The sequence below is a fragment of the Nothobranchius furzeri genome, chromosome 2, assembly GCF_043380555.1.
Source record: "Nothobranchius furzeri strain GRZ-AD chromosome 2, NfurGRZ-RIMD1, whole genome shotgun sequence".
NCBI lineage: Eukaryota > Metazoa > Chordata > Actinopteri > Cyprinodontiformes > Nothobranchiidae > Nothobranchius > Nothobranchius furzeri.
The window spans coordinates 3,314,682-3,330,736 of NC_091742.1; the positions used below are offsets into that span (position 1 = coordinate 3,314,682).

General features: G+C 41.2%; 1 protein-coding gene across 9 annotated transcripts in view; it reads right to left on the minus strand.

Moving 5' to 3' along the window:
- Positions 1-16,055, minus strand: part of sash1a (SAM and SH3 domain containing 1a) — a 250,617-nt gene that overhangs the window by 79,251 nt on the left and 155,311 nt on the right. The window contains exon 1 of one of the 9 annotated variants that reach the window (XM_015947243.3): positions 3,144-3,377. The exons of the other annotated variants lie outside the window; for them this stretch is intronic. The gene's annotated coding sequence lies outside the window, so the exon portion shown is untranslated. Of the gene's footprint in view, positions 1-3,143; positions 3,378-16,055 lie in introns of those variants that run through there. 9 annotated transcript variants of the gene reach the window in all.

Consider the following 16,055-nt stretch of genomic DNA (forward strand, 5'->3'; position numbering starts at 1 on the left):
CACTGATTCTGTCTCAAATCGTGGAATATGTCACACACAAAGACAAAAACACTAATACTACACTCATGCCATTGGAATTAAAACATTTCATCCTTCCAGCTTTTAAACACAAAGATGCATGCCTAGCTAAACGCCAGACATAAACTGAAAGTTGCAGGCAGACATGGACCAGCTGCACAGGCTGATTCAGAGAAGCACATATGGCAGAAACTGCACAGTCAAATGGCTTTCTTTGGAGGCTGTGGAAGAACCCAAGGATTGTGTTGCATCACTGTCTAGCCCACAAAATCTGCAGAAAATACAAGCTTCGCTAAAACCTCCACAGCAAAATCAAGAGAGACATCCAGTCCTGAAAATAATCACACGCATGTATCTAAATAGCTGCGGGCTTCGCTACATATTATTGACGTCAATGTACACCTGTTGCCATGGCTTTTGGTTCAGCCACAAAATGAGTAAACAGGCACACGAGTACTGGCACAGCACTGCTGCACAGTTGGCATGAACAGTTACATGAATCTGAGAAATTTGGAGGAAGAAAAAAAAATCTAAATTCAATCCAAGTGAGATCATTTATTTGTTTATTTAGAGCTTTGTATTAGGAAATGGGTGTGTTTATTCCTGCCTTTGCCACTTGCATCAGGCCTGTTTTCAAGTGGAGGAGTCAAATCTTTCAATGTAATCTCACTGAATGCTGCACATTTGTAAATGTTCTATTGGTAGTTGAAATATATGTTTTCTCAGCTTTTACTGCACCAAACATTAGCTCAACATCTGTAAAACGGACTGGCCTATGGCCGTTTCTGTGTTTGTATTGGGGGCGGGAAGTTAACGCGTTAATTATGGTCAAGTAATTCGAAAAAAATAACTTTTTAAAAGAGTTAATGCTTGATCCAGAGTGACCCCTAATTGGGGGATGAAATTTTTAGCATCACAGTTTATTCCATATATATATTTATTAGGGCCGGGCGCGTTATTTATGATTAATTAATTAGAAAAAAATGATGCATAAAAAAAATTAATGCATTTAATCACAGCTTGCATTTCGAGCACGGCGGAACCTTTGTCATTGCACGATGTCCTCATAGACCGAATATCACTGACGCACACAACAACGCACAGTGCTAATGGCTACTAAAACGGAATAAAAACAGAAAGAAGTTGCCTTGCTTGGACTGATGCAGGATTTAGGAAACCCGTCCGCCTCTTTTCTTAACTTGGAAAAAAAACTTCCAGACAACAACGGAGTCCGTGTCGCGGACATTTTTCAGAGATCGTCTCTGCTGCGGCTGCCCGGTGGCAACGGGAACTTTACAAAAGTTGCGGTAAGCTATATTTTTAACATTTACGTAACATCTGTGCAGCGCTGAAAGCACCAGACAGAGTAATTATTTGCCCTAACAGTAGTTTATGAAAGTAGTCAGACAAACGAGAGACACCCGGCTGCCGCTGGGAGAACGCTCCGTGTTCTCACTACTCTGTAAACAATCACAAACAACGTGTCTTAAAGTTGAAAACAGAAGTTTAAGTTAAAACAGAAACACTCTAAAAATGCGATTCATTTAGATTAATTATTTACAAAGCTCTAATTAATTAGATTAAATTGTTTAATCGAGTCATGGCCCTAATATGTATGTATATATATATATATATATCATATCAAATATCTTAAAAAAAACAGCTGCGCCTGGGCTTCAAGACCATATAAACCTTTTTATATGCTCCAATCACAGTTCAGTATGCAACATTTACATTGTCCATATACTCTTGAGCAATAGTACATATACTAATATTTACACATCCCAACAAATTCCTCAATGGTTACCTTTATAATGAGACCAAAGTAATCAAACAGACCTTGTGGTTACAAAGATACACTCATTTTAGTTTGGATAAGTCATCTGTGACTCACTTACATTGTTTTTAATTAAAAACTTGCTTTGGGGCCAATTTTCTTGAACGATTAACCGTTTTTTCTAAAATCGAGTCCCATTGCTAGTTTTTATGTTGTTTAGCTCAAACTGTTATCTTGAATCGAGTTGACTACAAATTTTGCAGATTTGCAGATCAACATCCTACGGCTGACTTCTGATTTCGAGAGTCATCAAGAGGCTCATGAGTGTCTTTGCTAACAGACGAGCACACACACAGGAACAAAACGAAATGGAAAGCCTTCTACATCTAGGTGCTGGTCAGTACAAACGTTTCTTACAGAACATAAGAGGTGTTTCCCTTACATGTATGCAGTGTTTCCTCTAAAGCAGACAGTCACTCATTGTAAGTTAGCTCTTCCTGCAAAGAGGGAAGTCTACCAAAAGCGGACTGAGAAAACTCCCCTTCCTCCAATTTCCATGCTCCTCTCAGACCCCCCCCCCCCCCCCCTTCTCCGTCCATCCGCTCTCTTGTTCCTTGTCAGCTGGTGGCGAGATCCAGATGTGAAGGGGAGGAACTGGACAGGAAAAAAGGAGAGAAGACAGAAAATCCACATCCCCCTTGGTAACGGACTTCCTCGTGCCTTTGGACAGGGCTTTTACCCAATTATGTGCAACAACAATAGATGGCAGGGTCCAGTTGTGTGTTTGTGCGTTTATGTGACACAAATCAAATCAATGAACAACATCTTCCTGGAGATTTTGTGCTGATTTCAGTCTGGCTCATTTCTAAGGGGGCCTTGGCTTGTTCTGAAGCTATTGTTCTCAATCAGCAAGAAAACATGTTGGAATCGATGCAGAGCTGAGGTAGTACAGTGAGCAGCAGTTACTACACATTCTTCAGCTCTTTTGGTTCAATCTTAGTCTTTAGACTAAATCATTTAAAACAAGCAACTGAATTTAGCTTATTTACACACTAAGAATGGAGAACACTGATCCCAATGGCAAACACATGTAGAGTTCACACGCCCATAAAGCATGGAGCCACAAGAATTAGGTTAATAGAGTGAGTCAGCAATGAAATTGAGCAATTCAGTCAGAGACAAGAGCAGTCACTGCTGGAGCATATCTTTGCTTACTCAGCACACAAGTTTGCCCAAGTTCCTTTCACTGTCTTGTTTAAAAATCTTTATCGCAACATTTACCGAAGTCAAAGCTTGAGAGAGAGCAAATGAATTAGAAAAGCTCCAAATTTTAAATGTCGGTCCTTACCGGTGGGCTCGGCCAAAGATGTTTTCTGCGGATAAGTCTTTCTGCAGAGTTGAAACGGACTACGGGTTGGAAAAACGATGCAACAAGTTGTGTGCAGTGGAGAACAATGCTGCGTGGAGTCAGAGTGGTCCAGTCATCAGGCTGCTGCTCACATGGGACATGGAGCAGAGGAGGAGGGAAGCGAGAGAGAGCTATGGGATAGAGGGAGGGAGCTCGTCCTTCAATCCCCCCTTTCTAGCCAAAACTGTCTCAATACGTCTCACATTTCTTGTGTATTTCAACTTCTTCTCTTTGTAATCTCTTCTCTTTTGCCGGCTTGATTCTTTTGTCCTTCTAGGTTTTTTTCCCCCTTCAAGTCACAGACACGGGATTTCTTTGTCTCTAGTTATTCTTTTATAAATAAGCTGACGCACTCCCGTTGGAGGACATAACACACACGTTTCATCACGTGTGCACACCAAAAGAGAAAGCTGCAAAACGGAGGACTTTATATCGGCAATCGCAGAAAATTAAAGGATCTCGACCTTCTCGTCCCATGATGTCAAACTTTTTCTTCCTTTTCATTCAGAGTGTCCCAAATACCATATGGGAGCGGGATAAAGGGAGAAACGGGAGGGAGTCAGGGAAACCTGATGCAACTAAAAGCAACAATTATTTGAGTGAGTCACTCACCAGTGAGGTTTGGATTCTTTTCTGTCTTAATTTGAGAAAAGAAGTTGAGTGAGACCAAAGAGGAGAAGGAGAGAAAAAAGAGGTGGTGGAGGGTGATCTCGTTTTGGAACGCTGTGCCTCCTGAGGACTCCCCCGAGGTCATGGGAGAGGAGAGAGGAGAAATGAGAGAAGGAAGAGGAATGAAAGAGGGCAAGGGAGGATAGATATGGGCTTGGATAGGTACCAGAGAAACTACTTCCTTTCATCTCAAATCTGCCCGCCAGGATATGGATTACCCCCCCAAAACAGGTCCTGCTGACAAACCGAATAACCCCTCTTCTAGACGAGGGTGACGGTGAGCAGACGTTGACAGAGAGGCAAATAGGAAACAGATCACACAGAGTGGTGGAAACTAACTACCGCCAAGCCCGTAACTCAACTGTGCCGTTTTCACAACAGCGAGCGTCTCCGCAGGAAGGACAAGACGCAGCTTTATTTGTTCGAACGTCTGTAAATAATGTTGGATTGTTGCTTTGTCCAAACACTGATATCACTCCAGTGAAGCGCTGACCAACCTGAGTGTGCCGCTCATGTAAACCGACATCACAGCTGACATGCATCCTGTTTAGACCTGCCGTCACAACATTTAGAGAAGGAAACGTATTGAAGAAAGGTTCATGTAAACATTTGCAGCAGAGAAATTACAATAAATGCTGAGAAGGAATTTCGAGGATGTGCTGCACAACCGAAAGACATAAACAGACACATTCAAACGGAGTATACACACACGTCCCATTGGAGAACTGTGGTCAACGGTTTGTGTCCAAGAAGTTAGACGGCACATTTCCTGTGTCTGAAGGCTTAAGAACCAAAGAATGCACCTCACATTTTAGAATAAACCAATGAGTTGAGCATTCTGAACGCAGACGTGTTGGGTTGACCAGTTGACCTGTATAGTGTGGGACATGAAAGCGTTTCTATGACGTGCAAATCTAGATATTTCTAAACAAAAAAGCTAAACAGCATGGGAATTGTTCTTAACAAAAAGAGAATTTATGTAGAATAAAAAAAAAATTAACAAAAGGTAAAAAAAAAAAGGTGTGTTTTGGCCATTTTTTATCTGAGGAACCAGCAGGCAGTGGAACATCAAAGAGCCCCATTTCTTTGAGCCAACTGAATGCATTCTGATCAGCTCATTAGCACTTAGAGCTGTCATGAAAGCAACTACTTTATTAATGCAATGGACGTGTTGTAAATAACTGTAAAAGGACACAGTTGTTTGTGTTATGTAGTGCTGCTCTCTCAGACACACAAATAAAGCCATGTTCTAACCCTAACCCCCAATCCACACTGGGGGCATCAGAGGCGCAGAACGGCAGTGAAGCGTCTCTGCATCAAGAAGAAAACATTATAGTCTATGGGTTGATCCAAACCGACCATTTCCAGCATGTCCTAGAAGCGGCTCGCAGCAGCAATAGAACCCAATCCTAGCTTTAGGATACACGGTATCAGTGTAAAACTTCCAGTAATATTTTCAAAATAAAAGACTATAGCAAAAATGTTGTTTCCTATTTATTTATTTATTTATTTACTTATTTATTTATTTATATCTATGCAAATAAGGCGACATTTATTACGTCACCTTATTTAATCCCAGCATCTTTCGAGAAGTGCAACGCTATGTTTTCTATGGCTTAAATCCTGGCTGTGGAGAGGCACGTTATTTATGACATCGAGTAGCAATATTACACGGGATCTCCTTTTTGGTTTTAGTGCGGATGGCATTAACAAACCGTGACCTTTGAAGTCCTGACATTTTGTGATCTTGCGAGTCCAGCAAGAAGGATGGAGGAGAAGCCACTCCCCGTTTCAGACGCTCCCTCGGTGTGGATTGATGCACCATTCTGCTGCCTTTTTGCAATGCCAATGCCTCTAGTGTGGATTGGGGGTAACCCTAGCGCCCCCCCCCACCCCCCCTTCCCCCAAATTTAACAGCATCCACAACTCAGAGATTTAAGTGGGCCAGGAGTCTTTTCTTGTGTACGATGCATACCAGTAATTCCTATCAGTCACAATCTCCGTATTCAGAGACAAAAGTCTGTGTTCAGTTAAACAGCTGCCCACGGACAGGGGCGCAGATAGGATTTCAAACTGGGGGGGACAAAGTTCCAATGCACCCTCCCCCAAACATATACACACACGCACGCACACACATACACATACTATTGCAAGAGCCTTAACTAGAGCTCAGTCAGTTTGTGTAATTTCATCCAATGGTTTATAAAAAACTAACACTTTTATATACGTGTTTGAAGCCATTATGCAGTAGAACGCTGGCAACAAAGCTCTGCCTGATCAACACTATCCAAGTCAGTCATTTGTTATTCTCCCAATCAATTACTAACCAAAACCTCATGCTTTATGCAAAACATTAAATGAGTTTCAGCATACCAATCTTTACAGAAAACAAAAGCTCTAAAAAACTGCACATAAAATATAATAAGAAACAACATTCACTTATCACTTAGAGCAGTAGTTCCCAAACTTTTCAACCTGACCAACAGATGTTCCTTCATATTTTTACGTTATTTAGAAATGTTCATTATATTTGGAAAGTTTTTATTTATATATAAATATAAATCTCTTTTTAAATTTTACTTTTTTTATGATTATGTGGCACACTTGACTTCCATACATAACGCATCGGCATCTGCCCCCTTTTCAAGGCTTTTTTTTTACATTGTCGCTACATCTGTCACGTTAGCGGTGTTTTACCCTCATTTCTACATCCATCACGTCCCAGAGAAGGTAAACCAACATCAAACCCAACGTTTGGAGCTTGTAAACTCCACACACCTCTCGTGCAGCACCAGCTGTCTGATGCTGCAGCAGCATCAATCGTCCCGGCTGGATGAGTGAATTTCTTCATCAGAGTCAGTAATCTGCTTCATAATTGGAGTCAGTCATTACCAGACAAAGTGATCAGTCAACAAAGACCAGACCTGCCGGCAATTATAGGTTTTATCTAATATTTGCGCTCTTCATGTTACACGCATCTCCTCCTCTCCCTGACTGGGAGCGTCTCGGCGGGAGGCGTTTTTCAAACTCTAAAAACTCTAAAACTTTGCTCAGCCTGAAGGTTCCACATCTCCACTATCTTATGATGTAAACTAGTAACTTCATGAGGGATCATATTTGTAGATGAGACTTAAAGTCAGCAATGAGGCTTTGGCGTTTATTACGAGTAAGTCCCAACACTGACAACAACAACGTACTGAAACTAGAACCAACATGCATAAACAGACAGATCGGTCCCGCCTACTTACACTGTTGGTCTTTTTTAAATACGCAGTAATCGTTGCTTGCCTTTTTCACTTAATCCTGCATCCTAGCAGCAACCACTTTGGCGCCTCTTGAGTCGGTGTTTGTTTACGTCATGCTGCATTCAGTGTAATAGGAAAAGGGAGCTTCAAGCGCTAAACCTCCAATTTTGTTTTCTTTTTGGCCTTAGTTGGGGGGACGGATCGGGGTCGATCTGAATCTGGGGGGGACAGAACCCCCCCGTCCCCCACCCTATCTGCGCGCCTGCCCACAAACCCCCCACAGTTTAGCCAAAAGAGCTCAACCGGCAGTTATTCCTTTTCACTTCAAGCACCGCCACAACTACTAGGTGTTTAACTCAGAACTTGTGTTATGAGCACGTATGTGTCCTCTCTCAAGAAAACAAAGGTCCCACAACATGACAGAGTAGAGATTCAGGTCCTCACAAGATGAGCAAAACAAAGAGGACGCTTAAAAGACGACAAATATAAAATGATCTAAACCCTCAAAATTCATTAGCAGAAATGTAAGAGGACATACAATTATTGTTTTTTCTTTCTTTGCACCAACCTTGTACCCCCTTGAGGCAAAGGATCAACCAGCAAACACAAATTAACTCTGAACAAGGCTGCTTGCCTCAGGTTCTATCACTTACAAGAAAAGGATGACAATATCAGGGTGTGAGTGTGTGTTAGAGAGAAAGAGAGAGAGAGAGAGAGAGAGAGAGAGAGAGAGAGAGAGAGAGAGAGAGAGAGAGAGAGAGAGAGAGAGAGAGAGAGAGAAAGAGAGAGAGAGAGAGGATGAAAGCCAGGGTGTAAGATCTACCATGAACGAGTTTAAGAAATGCCCGAGTGCATAAGTCAGGTAATTTTTTACAGTGTGGAGTTCATGAAAATGTCAGAAATGGGTTAACTGAGGCAATTCAGCCAAAATTTGAAATTGTTATGAATCAAAAGGATCAATTTTCACCATTTAATTGACACAGCATAACCTTTCATTCACCGTCACGCCAGAGTTGCAAAGTCAAGATTACACCAGCTGGAGGATCCAGACCCACAAATCAACCTTTTGCTCACTTATCGTTCCTCAACGCAGACTAAACAAACTGTCAAGGTCTCCCGCAAAAGCCTCATCTTTCTCTGCGTAAAAGTCAGACTGCTGGATTCCTCACTCTGAATAAAAGTGAATCCACACAAATCCTACAAGGCTTTACAACTTACAAGTTAATTAATCATATGGTTGAATGAACAAGATGTTTAAATGAAATGTTTGAATAATCTGGGCTTAAATCAATGAAGTTGAAATTAATGTTGCTCTTACATTCATATCCATTGCAGATCTTATGATCATGTGTTTGATTTAACAATCTGGTCTTCACCAGAGCCCGAGTCTGGCAGCAGCAGGTTGTTTCAGTCAAGATCCTCAGCCGGTTCATGTGCGGTAAAATACGTGAAAATACGTTCTTATAATGGGACCGAAAAAAGCCCTGACAGCCGAGGAAGGGGATGATATTAAGAAGTCGCTGGACTTTTTGTAGGAGGAGATGACAGCTGTCAAGCCCCGGTCATAAGCTCAGGCGGTGACCGCTGACAGGGGGAGGATCCCGGCGCGGAGTCCTCCAGCTCCGTGGAAGAACAGGTCGTCTCCTTCCTCAAAACCAAAGGTATCCTGGTGGACGATAATAATATCGAGGCCTGCCATCCTCTTGCCCGGAAAAATTAAGGAAATCAATCTGCCGTCATATTCAGATTCGTCAACAGAAAGTACAAAATGGAGCTGATTAAACAAGGGAGGAAGCTGAAAGGAACAAACGTCTACATCAACGAACTTCTGACCAAGCAAAATGCCGTCATCGCACATTGTTTGTGGTGTTCCCCAGGGGTCAGTGCTTGGTCCAAAACTGTTCATTCTTTATATTAATGACATCTGCCAGGTGTCACAATCATTAAAGTTAATTTTATTTGCAGATGACACAAATATTTTCTGTTCTGGGGATAATTTCAAGGAACTCCTACATACGCTCAACTCAGAACTACAAAACATAAAGAAATGGTTTGAATTGAATAAATTATCACTAAACTTGAATAAAACTAAAATCATGTTTGGGAACAGCAGCCTAAATTTACAAGAACGAATCCAAATTGATGGTGTGAGAATTGAAAGAGTGAAGGAGATCAGATTTCTTGGTGTAATAATAGACAACAGAATCAGCTGGAAAGCTCACATTAAACATATAAGCAATAAAATCTCAAGAAGCATCTCAATATTAAATTAAGTCAAACACATTCTGGACCAAAAGTCACTCCACATTCGATACTGTTCACTTATTTCCACATATTTAAATGACTGTACAGAGGTTTGGGGAAACACCTATAAATGTGCATTATCATCATTATCTGTGTTACAAAAAAGGGCTCTAAGGATCATTCATAACACTGGTTACAGAGATCATACAAACTCATTATTTTAAAAATCACAAATCTTAAAATTTCCAGAGATAGTTCAGTTTAAATAAGCACAGCTAATGCATGAAGTAAACAATAAACTACTTCCAGACAACACATTAAAACTGTTTCATAAAAGGGGAGGGCAGGTATCAATTCAGAGGGGAGTTAAAATTCAAACATGTTCAGTCCGAACAACATTAAAAACTTTCAGTGTGTCTCTCTCTCTCTGTGTGTGTGTGTGTGTGTGTGTGTGTGTGTGTGTGTGTGTGTGTGTGTGTGTGTGTGTGTGTGTGTGTGTGTGTGTGTGTGAGTGTGTGTGTGTGTGTGTGTGTGTGTGTGTGTGAGTGTGTGTGTGCGGTGAGAACCTGTGGAACAGAATGAGTGATGAATTGAGGCAATGTCCAAACATGATGCTGTTTAAAAAAGGCTTCAACTCATGAGGTTAACCAAATACAAGGAAGAAGGTCCAAAAGTGTGTGCCTAAACACAAAATGTTTGTATTTATGACATGATCGTGATGAACCACGTGCCATTTATGCGAATACGTTGCAAAGTAATTTGCCAGAAACTACCAGACAACATTAAATAACTATTAGTTATTTGGTGTCGAGAAACGGGTGGGATTAAATAAGCTGATGCTTCTTCCTACTCCCTTTCGAACATGTATATATAAAAAAAAACGAGAAGAATAAGTTACTTATGTTGTGTGTATTACTATGTGTATGTACACGTTCAAAATAAAGACAAAAGACAAAAAAAATAAAAAAATAAAAAAGACAAAAACAAGTTAATCATTATCTACACTCATACACAACTTCATAAGATACAAATTAAGGTCAAGGTTCACCTCATATAAGTGTTTAAAACTCTCATTCACAGTGTTAAAAACATCTTTGTATCTGAGGAGGACGTGGCTTTCTGAGGGATACGTGTCAAATTCTGATTGGCCAAACTTGGCCAGAAATCATAACAAAGTTGTTTAATAAAACAAGAATTACTTCCCGACTCCGAACCGGCCAATTCGGGACAAACATCCTTGAGACATCCTTTTTGCCATACAGTCAAAAACCTGTTCTCATTTCTGTCTGTATTGAACATGTAAATCAATAGACAAATTAAAGTAGGGCTGCACAATATATCAAATAATTTTCTTCATCAGGATAACAGGACGTGCGATAGGCCCATCGCAAAGCACGTCAAAAACGGTGATAAATGTTTGGTTCAACATTTCCATCCGTGTCATACATCAACTTTTTGTTTTTTACACGGAAGTATTATTTTGACCAATCAAATGTAGTCCTTCTGATATGCGGCCAATCAGATGGTTCCATTCACGTTATACGCCCGCCCCCTACGTAGACCCTTTTGGAAAGCAACACCCAACAGACTTTGCAGTGCCGTTTCCTTGTTCGTCATGCTGGCTCAGAGCAACGAACACACTTTGTGCTGAGGTTTCTGGAATCAGCGCTGCTTTCAAAAGTGAATGTGAGTGGTGTTGTTAATCATTTTTACCGAGCTGACTCCGACACGTGCCAGTGAACCAACAGTCGCTAGTGTTCCACTGCGTGGTGATGTTAGCCCCAGGCTCCGGTTAGCTTCCAGCTAAAAGGCTACAGCAGCACTCTCCTCCCAGTCCCACCCTGCTAAAGAGGGCCTGGAAAAGTTCCCCCACACATCAAAGTGATTTTTCATTTATGAGCTTTTATAACCTTGTTATTCAGGATAGTTGATTTGCTGCTGCACATAAACTGTCAGTCAGAAGCTCTGCTAGCCGGTTATCTTAGAGGAGCTAGTTCAATTTGTTAGCTTGTTATCAGAATCATAGTTGCAGTTTCATCATCTGAGCTGCTTTTTAAGATCTAGGTAAACTTGTTCAATTTGGGGTTAAAAACAAACGTTTTCACATATTTTCCATGTAGTTTTTTGCCAGTTCCTCTTCTGAAAGGCAGACAATTGTTTTTCTCTTTCCCTCAGAAAATCTTAATATTCTCCTAGTTTGGCCCAGCACAGTTCACTTCCCAATTACAGCAACAGCCTTATATCATAAAAATGTTCAGTAGCAATGAGAGAATTTGCTGTTGCATTTAAGTGATGTTAACTATTATTTAACATTTAAACTTTTTTTCTGATATTTTTATTTATTCAGAAAACCCTGGTAAGGGATGTTTTTCTGTATTTGGAGCATCAGAAAAAGTTTTATGGTGGTGGTGATGTTTTAAAGTCACTGATAAACTGCATGCATGCAGTTTGTTGTTTTGCTGCTAATACAGTAGAAGGTGCAGCTGCATATTTTTGCAATAAAAATGTTATGTTGTAATGGAATTCATGCATTAGTTTTTGTTTGCTTTGAGCCCAAAGCAGACGTCACACGCCAGACGACATCAACACTGCATACTTTAGTATTTGTTCATTTATCGTGACTAATATCGATATCGCAATATTAAGCACTGTTATCGAAAATTGCAGGTTTTCCTAATATCGTGCAGCCCTATTTAGCATTATTCAAACTTTTATAATAATACTCCTTTTTACACTGTTTACACGCTGCAAGCGGACACAGCCAGACGGCTCCCTAAGAGCCAAATCCAGTTTGGACGCAAACAAACATTCCAGCTACTGTTGTGACCTGGAGACATCTCAAGACTGGACGGGTCACATGGGAGCTAATCTACAGGCTCCAGGTGCCGTGAGGTCCACCCGACTTCTGACAGTCCGGATCTGCTGGGGGTCTCCGCCAGGGTTTGTAGACACAACAGATCACGTCTGATGCTGTTTTATTAATAATCAACTCTCTCATTTATAGCAGACAACAAATTCTTTACACCAAGATTTCACCATTTCTTTCAGATACAAAGATTCTGATAAACATCTAACTTACATCACACCACCTCACACATCACATTCCATCACCGCATCTCCACTCCATCACATCTCATTATTCGTATCTTGTCATGTATAATCATTAGTTTAGAAAAGAATTAAATTCCTTTTTAACTATATATCTAACTCTGTCTGAATTCATACGAAGAGTGTTTATGGTCCCTGAACAAGTAAACTTCTGATTAAACTTCAAAGATCAATCAGGTGTGATATTTCATATTTATATGGATTTATCACACCTTACTGGTCGAAATTAATTTGCAGTCGTCACGCTATAAAGTGTGAACGCAACAAAATGATCACCAATTCATTTCCTGTCATCACAAAACGTTCCAAAAAATGATTGCCTACCACTCCAAAAATCTGCACAGAAACCAACCTTCTCCATCAAGCTGAACAGTACCTGTGCACGAGTGTAAACACACAGGCAAAGAAACAAGAAAAGGTTACAATCATATTATCACCGATACCCTGGTGAAAATATCACAAAAATCTCAAGCAAAATGCCCGTGCACGTGTACACCTGCAGGGATTTTCGTTTTTTAAATGCATCAAAGGATTTTTTGACAGCTCAACCGTTTCCCATGCAATTGAAAGGAATTCATGAATTTTAAACTGCTGGCAGTTGAAGAATTTAGCAGCAGCAACACATTTATAGCAATTTATATGCAAATGTAAAAACAAGTGGTGGCGCGCACAAGTGGAGAAAATTCAGCACTGGCTCATTGGCTTAAATGACCTGCAACACTAATACATAGTAGCACTAATGAGCTGCCTCCCTCCGCCTCCAAACACACAACATGCATGAGAGGATTCATTAGAAAACATTGTACATCACTAATTTGTATTATATTTAGCTGTTTAGAGGTGATTCCATGTTTTCAGTGACCCCACTTGAGAGAGTTGTAGCTTTCTGCCACTAGGTGGCAGTAACGTTCTTGTTTTTTTATGCACACAAACTCGCATGTAGACACACACAAATACTATACAAGTAGTCCTGACTGAGTGGGGAGTGAACGTGATGAAAGACCACAGCAGAAAGCAGAGAAGCAGATCTGGCCACAGAGCACGTATCTGAGGGTTACAGGCATTTCCCCAACCCTACACATGTTCAAGTTTATGGCTCTAAAGACCGAGCTGACACGCGCATTGCCACAAAAGCAGGATTGTTTTTTTTCCTCCTCCTTGAGCCGCTAAATCACACTGCTGATTGTGGAGACATGTTGGTGCTCTCTGAGTGGCACCAGCGAGCTTGGCTGTAAAATTAAATGAGCAACCAGATCAGAGCTGCGGGGCCTTGTGGGGGTCGCTGTGTGCTGATGAAGAGAGACAGGCGAGCTGGAAACAGCAGAACTTCCATTATATTTAGCCCGGAGGGTGGAGAAGTCAAAGAGCCTTGGCCCACCACGTCAAGCTGCTTGGAACTTTTATTTATTTAATATATTTATGTTTTTTTACACAAAGAGGAGGGTGGAAAGTCTGTCAGTAGGTCAAGTTGCTTGAGGGACTGGGTGTAAAGTCAGCTGTTTCATATAGTTCACTCCACTTTCTGCAGAACTTCACTGTTAAGAGACAGCGGCATCTCACTTTGGTACACCTCAAACCCAGAGAGCAAGTCTAGAGAAGGCTAGTTCAGTTGAATAGTCAACCACTTTGGTCCAGAATGAAATATATGAAATAAGAATAGGTCCTGCAGAGATTTAGGGACTAAATGGATGGCTGATGTTTTCAGTTGAAAAACGTGTTGTTGGTCAGAATGCACACATCCTTTTTGTGATTTGTTTGCACCAATTTGAGGTCTGACAGAGATTTTTTAACCTTCCCTTAGTTTCTACAGGAGCGGTTAAAATCGGTTAAATCAGCCGTGTTCATGCTCTAAAACATGCAAACAGTTGCAGAGCATCCCGTTAAAGCATACGCTCTAGTTGAAACTATAGTAAATGGTGATGGGAATGCAGTGCTCAGCATAAATGAGTACACACCCTTTAAAAAGCACGAGTTTAAAAAGGAGCTCAATGAACAAAATGACAATTTCCAGATTTTTCACAAGGCTGGGTTTTATTTGCAATCAATGGCCCACATTTGTGGGAGTATTTTGTAGTTTGGTATCTGATAGAAAAAGTTGATTCTGAAAGGAAACTAAAGCTTTTCTGACAATTGTAGTGGGGCGTGCTCATTTGAGCGCTGTAACACTACATTTCTACAATCTCATATGCTTTAAATCAATGTCCTCATCTTCTACCCCATTTTTTTGTTTCTCTCCACCTCACAGCTGAAATCACAGCTCTGTGATCCCGTTCAGGCCAGAGTAGCAGAAATCCAGCACAAAGAACAGATGATTGCCTTTGATTACAGTCTGAGCGGCTCCTCTGGGCTCATCTAACTGAGCCTGACTGAGGCAACGCTCTCCACGCTCGAGTCATTAAACAGGGAGCAACGGAGCTCTGAAGTGCTCACCAGGGAGGCAGTGACACGTTTCCTTCACCTTGACACTGCCTGGAGGTTATGCTACTCATTCTGCAGTAAAGTACAATCCTGAGAGGCGAGAATCATGTGAATGAAGGGCTTCGGGTTTGTGGGGGAAAAAAGGTCTCGCTGTGAGGAAGAACCTTATTCTCTTGGTTCTAACTGTTCACTGTGCTCTAAAACGTTGCAATAAAAGTGAGCGAGTAACTGTGTGAGAGGGACGGACCGCCTCCTGAGGCAGATTTCTGGTTTTGGATGACTGAATATAAATAAAATATGGCCTAAGTGTGAATCTGTGTGTCAGTATGTGCACATGAGCGAGCATTTTTAGAATCAGGTGGAAGACAATAGACATACTGGCGATGAACACTCACCAGCCTAATCTAATCTGGTGTTTTGACTCAGACAATCAATCAATAATCACAACTGTCCTCTCTCGCTACCCTGCAGCTTTAACTAACCCAACCCAACTGATCACAAACCTAAAACACAAACAGAATCAAGACAGGGACTTAAAAACACGCATGAGTCATTAAATGTCTCCTGCTGCTGAGAGGCAGACACCAGCGCCCCGGCTTGACAGTTGTTTTCAGTATATGTCACTCAATATGCTCTGGGATGATCAACAGCCGCCTGTAGCTCTTGTAAATGTGTCGGCAGAATTAACCCTTGGAGTTGCCCGCAAGCCCCTCGCCTCTCACTCCCCTCCTCCGTCGTCTTGACAAGCGCTTCACCTCGGCTCTCTGGGGACTGGAGTCCAGCCAGCCATGTGTAAGTAAAAGTGCATAAAGAGAGATCAAGCTCTCTGCCGCCGTTTCTGTTCAAGCCCAGCCCAGCACCTCGGTCTGTTCAAGCTTCGTTCAATATCTAATGAAAGAGACAAATAAAACACTTTCTGTAATTCAAGGAGCAAATATGAGATAATATTAAAATATTAAGTGATCCCCTTCAAGGGTAAATGTTTAAAGACCAAGCAACTGTTTTTGGTGTCTGTAAACAATATTCAGATGATGTTCTTCTACATGGCAGGGAAAAGCTCCATCCACAAAGTTCACAAGTAGAGGTCAACCGATGTTGGTTTTTCTACTGTCGATATGTAGGAGACATGGTCAGCCGATATCTACAGTTTGTCCACCTTATTTTTGTG